This window comes from Phaenicophaeus curvirostris, chromosome 14 (genome assembly GCF_032191515.1).
Source record: "Phaenicophaeus curvirostris isolate KB17595 chromosome 14, BPBGC_Pcur_1.0, whole genome shotgun sequence".
Taxonomy (NCBI): domain Eukaryota; kingdom Metazoa; phylum Chordata; class Aves; order Cuculiformes; family Cuculidae; genus Phaenicophaeus; species Phaenicophaeus curvirostris.
This window is the reverse complement of record NC_091405.1, coordinates 13007724-13013723: the sequence shown is the minus strand read 5'-3', so window position 1 is coordinate 13013723 and position 6000 is coordinate 13007724. Positions and strand designations below refer to the sequence as shown.

Here is a 6000-nt window from a genome sequence, read left to right as displayed (position 1 = left end):
TGGTTCTGGCTTGGAAACATGTTTCCAGGGCAGATTAAACCCAGGCACTGAACATCTTTGGGAACTTCTGCAAAATCATCTTCACGTAAGAAGTCATCTTACTGTTGGAATTACGTATATACTCTGGATACCAGCTTCAGCCCAAGAAAACCAAGCAGCACCAAATAATACTTTTGACCCCCCAAAAATAATCTCTTTTTAAATGAGGATATCTCAAATATTTGATTTCACAAGAGGCCTGATGAAGATTTTATGAAATATACTTTGGACTTCACTAATTTGTACATAGAAAGTATTCCGACACTATAATGGTTAGTTGAAAATGTAAGCAGATGTGCTGATAGGTCATGAATGATAGGTCATTATGAATGCTGATAGCAAATCATAGCTGTTCCATATTTTCAGGATCTGGCCCAGCAAGTATTACAAACCATGGTGGAAACTTTAAAGAACTTTGTTCTATGTCTTTATCAATGACCTGGATGAAGGCATTGAGTGCACCCTTAGCAAGTTTGCGGATGACAATAAGCTGGGTGGAAGTGTCGATCTGCTGGAGGGTAGGGAGGCTCCAAAGGGATCTGAACAGGCTGGACCGCTGGGCAGAGTCCAATGGGATGAGGTTGAACAAGGCCAAGTGCCGGGTCCTGCACTTGGGGCACAACAACCCTGTGCAGTGCTACAGACTAGGAGAAGCCTGGCTAGAAAGCTGCCTGGAGGAGAGGGACCTGGGGGTGTTGGTTGACGGCGACTGAACATGAGCCAGCAGTGGCCCAGATGGCCAAGAAGGCCAATGGCATCTTGGCTTGTATCAGAAACGGTGTGACCAGCAGGTCCAGGGAGGTTCTTCTCCCTCTGTACTCGGCACTGGTGAGACCGCTCCTTGAATCCTGTGTTCAGTTCTGGGCCCCTCACCACAAGAAGGATGTTGAGGCTCTGGAGCGAGTCCAGAGAAGAGCAACAAAGCTGGTGAAGGGGCTGGCGAACAGGCCTTATGGGGAACGGCTGAGAGAGCTGGGGGTGTTTAGCCTGGAGAAGAGGAGGCTGAGGGGAGACCTCATTGCTCTCTCCAACTACCTGAAAGGAGGTTGTGGAGAGGAGGGAGCTGGGCTCTTCTCCCAAGTGACAGGGGACAGGACGAGAGGGAATGGCCTCAAGCTCCACCAGGGGAGATTTAGGCTGGACATTAGGAAAAAATTTTTCACAGAAAGGGTCATTGGGCACTGGCAGAGGCTGCCCAGGGAGGGGGTTGAGTCACCTTCCCTGGAGGTGTTTAAGGCACGGGTGGACAAGGTGCTAAGGGGCATGGTTAACTGTTTGATAGGAATGGTTGGACTCGATGATCCAGTGGGTCTCTTCCAACCTGGTGATTCTGTGATTCTATGATTCTATGATTTACAGCTGAATTAAACTCATAGCTTTAGATGAAAATTAAGAATAAGGGTTCTTCTGGGTCATAATCCTGATATTCTGGTGGTATCAGTCAGCATTTTAGATTTAATTTGTGTGCAAGTGTGTACCTGAATCTGCCTTCTCGGTTTTGATAACTTCTTTGCTTTGCTTTTCTGGTTTCTGTTTAGTAATGAAAACACTGCTAAAAGGCCAGACATTCAGATAATTTTCCTTAGTAACAGCCAGAGAAGATGCTGTCCAAGAAGTACTGGGCAAAATGATAACCCCGAAAGAGTTCCAGCTAAAAAGAATGTAGAAGTTTACAGATACAAGCATGTTTTCAAATACTATGTCGGTAGGAGGCTACAAACTGTTGCTCTTTGAGTAGTGCTGTGACTTTTCCCAGGCATTTTAAAGTAAAATTCCATTGCGCAGGAGGAGGTCTGGTCTGACCGCAAACTTTCTAAAAAACAGCAAGGAAAATATAGGGTCCAGGAAGAAAGAAAAATAGTTTTCTAGTCTGTGCTAGCAACCTAAGCTGCACTAGGGCACATATTCACGTGCTGGCCCTTAGTAAATCCCTGCTGTTTCATTCTTAGCGTGTTCCCTGAGGGAATTTGGCTTTGATAGTGCAAAGGCCTGTCTGGGGGTAGCACAGGGCAGGGCTGGATTGGGGGGGTGCAGGGGGTGTGTGTAAAAGGGGGAGTTCGAGCCTCCCACATGTCGACTGTTCCGTGTACCGTTTGTCCTCAGGGTCAGAGAATAGGTCCTGGCTAATCTTATTTACTTGTATATACGTAGCCACCGATCCCAAGAGGGGAAGAAAGGATTACGAAGATCCTAAAAGAGTAATAAAATAAGCTGGAGAGAGAAGAAAGGTATGAACAAAGAAACTTCTTTAGATTCCTTTTTTTTTATAGAGGGACTAAGAATCTCCAAAGTGGTTAGGAATTTTGTTTACCGTCTGTTCCTTATAGAGTAATTTATCCTTGGACTCGATGATCCGATGGGTCTTTTCCAACCTGGTGATTCTGTGATTTAAAATTACTTGACCATTTGTTTTGCTTGTTTTTTTTTTAAGGACTACAAGTGCTTACCTATACTGAAAAGATAAATAATGAGCTCTCTTGGCTCCCTCAAGATTAAAGGTACCATGAATTAATAGTCAGGATAAGACATTTCAGCCTCAAAAGATTAAGCTCCTTTTCCTACCAAAGTACCTGCATAAATATAGACAAATCCAGAATCAACAGAACATATAAATGTTATATGATGTGACTCAGCAAAAACACAGGTGGTAGATCCATCGGTAAATATTCTAATTTCAACTACTTTTTGTCTTTCAAACTGACAAGAGTGCTATCACTAGCAAAGTCTGAAATTGCCTGCTTTTCCCATCTTATTTATTATATATTTTCAGTTCTGAGTAGCTGAAGAAATTTTTCATATGTGAAAGTGGAGGTATGTTTATGCTACAATCCTGTTTCTTTTATTCTGTAGCACTTGCAGATGATAAATATAGCCAGTATCCTACTTCTTTGCAACTCTCAGCCTGCTACCTAAGTTCTGAAGTGAAACATTTTGAAGATGCTATAAATAATTTTTCTGGAACTAAAAATGAATGAAGATTAATTAAATGCCAAGGCTTGGCACGGACACCTTGTTCTTTAAGCACCATTCTTTTGATTTCATTACAATGTGAAACTATCAAGAAAAAAAAATGATAGGGCAGATCCTGTTACTTTATTTAAAAGATACGGTATTTGAAAGAAAATTTGAGAATTGAGAAGCAGGGAATAGCTGCAATTCCAAAGGAGCAGTACTTTGTCTCCGACTAAAGTTTTGCAACAGGTATAAAAGAACTAGAAGCACCCATGAGAATAAACTTGGAACTTAGTGTATAACCTCCTTAAACTAATAGGCTACGATCCTCAAGGGAGGATAGGGGCCTGGAAGGAGTGAAGTGTAATCCAGTTTTCATAGATTTGTGTACTACAGTTATCTCTGTAGTGTCTGAGAACGTTCCTGGAAGCTACTGCTTTTCTGACAGCTAGTAAGTATCAAGAGTCTGTCTTCGAAATAAAATGTGGGCCTAAATCTTGTTCTCCAAATGGTATAAGCATGGAATATTTTCAGCAACACCACTCTGTCTATTTAGAGGAGGGAATAATCAACTCTGTGACTTCTCTTCCATATGTCAGTATAAAACTGGATTTTTTTTTATTAGTGACATGCTTGGTATCTCATTTCAGTAACTGATATGAAATCCCAGTAAAGCAGAAGAGAAGGTAGTAGGCATGTGTACATCTATGGGCAAGCAGGCTTGTCAGCCTGTCACCCTGGTACAGGTCTAAAAGCAATCCTCAGCAGCAAACTGAAAAGCAAGACCAGAAAAATCTACTTCTTGGATCATTGCCTGTTTTAGGGTGCTTAACTGTTGTTTCCAAACAGATCAGGGAATTTGGATTCCTCATATACTTCTTGGTTGCAAAACTCCTTTGATACCTTCTCCTGCTTTTGACACTAGATAGGGTCCGAAAAGGGCTTCACCATCTGTGTTTATGTCAGTTTGATCTTCACATGTCTAGTGGGTAAGTCCCACAAGTATTTCTCTGTGAAAAGCACGTAAGAGTCTTAGCTGATGCATTTCAGCTTGTTCTTTTGTCTCTTCATATGACAAAGGCACTGAAAGCTTTTACGTGTCCCAGATATTTCCATCTCTTGTTTTAGGGAAGTATAAAATAGGATAGCTAAACTTCCCCAGTGTATCTGATGTTGCTGAGCGTTCTTTGAACTTAGTAATTCCTCACAGCATTTCTGTATAAAGGTGCTCTGGAAATACCTATGCCTTATATAGAATTTCAGCTTTTCTGTCCATGTATTGCATTTTAATAGATATCTAATGTAAACAGCTTTCCTGGTCAGAAAAATACTTTCTCTGGTAATTTTTAATTATCAAAATACTTTTCAGTACTAAAATGGACCATGTGATCACTTCTTGCATATTACAAGTTTCTCATACAGAAAATTAGGGCAACTACTCAATAAGGAAGTTGAAATGTAAATGAGAATCTCGCGCTACCTTGCTGTATGCTTGAACATATTGAAAATGAACATCAGTTTCTTGACGTGCTATTGATTCCTTGTAGGTCAACTTCACACTGACTTCTATGAAACCTAAAATTTAGATTTGTATGTGTGCAAGCTGCAGACAGAAATAAATTATATGGTTGTTTAGACAGCGTCAAGAAATTTCCTCAAGAAATGTAAAGATGTCTAGTCTAGCGGGAGGTGTCTCAGCCCGTGGGGGGGGGGTTGGAGCTAGATGATCTTTACAGTCCCTTCCAGGCCAAACCATTCTATGATCCTATGAAATGTCTTTCCAGGGAATTACTCTTAAATAATTACCTCTCTAAGAATTTAAACTTCAAGAACTGGAACAGTGTTGAATAGTACTGCATTGTTACAGGAACAAAATGGTGGGCTATTGAAGCAGTTTTAAAATGTAAATACAGCTTTTCTTTTATGTCTAGATCTCTCTCTCAAAGATATATGATTTGTGTTACAAAAATAAAACTACAAGTAACTTATGTTTATAATTAAAAAAAATTGGAACCATATGTTTAGAACTAAGTTAGTACTGCTTTCACAAATGGTTTGTTGTACAGATTTTTCAGAATTATCCCAGATAAGTATTTTGTTGATGACAAGCTGGAATGAAATTAGGATAATATACCCTGCATTATTTAAAAAAAAAAAAAAAGTAACATAAACAAAAGTGTTTTTCTGGCTAAAAGCTAGTTGTCACCTTAAAGAATTTTTGGTTTAGGTTATTAAAGCACTCAATAATGATTGGCTGCCCTTGGGAGACATTTGTTAAAATTTTATTCCATGTAAACATCTGGATTCAATTTAGTCAAAGAACACTGAGAGTGAAAACTGGCAACTCTCCAGTGAACTGCAATAGGTGTCTGGAGGTTTAGATACTTCATTTGCATTACTTTTCTGAGATAAAATTTACCATCAATCCAACTAATTGAGATGCAGTAAATGCCCTTTAATACTCAGTATCTTAAGGAAAAATAGAAAATAAATTCAAGTTCACATGCAGAATGCTGCTGCAGTGTCATAACCGTAGGATTTGTAATAAAGGTGTACAAAAGTATTTCAGGAATCATTTTGCAAAGATATAGCAGTAAAACAATCTCAAATTCAGAGTAAAAACTTCCACAACCCAGGATTGATCTTTGTTGTTTGCCATTTGATGTTTTAACAGAAACATAATAAGCTGCTTTGCTAGCCTTTGAACTTCTGATTTATTTCCTCTAAGAGTCAATTAATTTGGACCTTTATGACCAAATTGGAGATGTACCAGGCACCTTCCTTTGAGGTACCGAGTACTGCATGAAATAGCAACACTGTCATGAATCTGTGAAGAAAATATCCCTTGATGATCATAATATTTGAGCATTTGTAGCCATGAAGGGCATCAGTATTGTTGATTAATTCCTTAAATATAGCTTTAACTTCAAAGTGATGGGCCTTCTTGATTGGATTTAAGTTGTGTGGTCAAGTCATGTTCATTCTGCAATTTATGAACAACATGGGAAG

The 6000-nt window shown here is 39.5% G+C and overlaps 1 protein-coding gene across 1 annotated transcript in view; it reads left to right on the top strand.

Annotated features, from left to right (window-relative positions):
- Positions 1-2246: 2246 nt before the first annotated feature.
- Positions 2247-6000, top strand: part of SIAH1 (siah E3 ubiquitin protein ligase 1) — a 42768-nt gene continuing 39014 nt past the window's right edge. The window contains exon 1 of the mRNA XM_069868393.1: positions 2247-2267. The gene's annotated coding sequence lies outside the window, so the exon portion shown is untranslated. The remainder of the gene's footprint in view (positions 2268-6000) is intronic.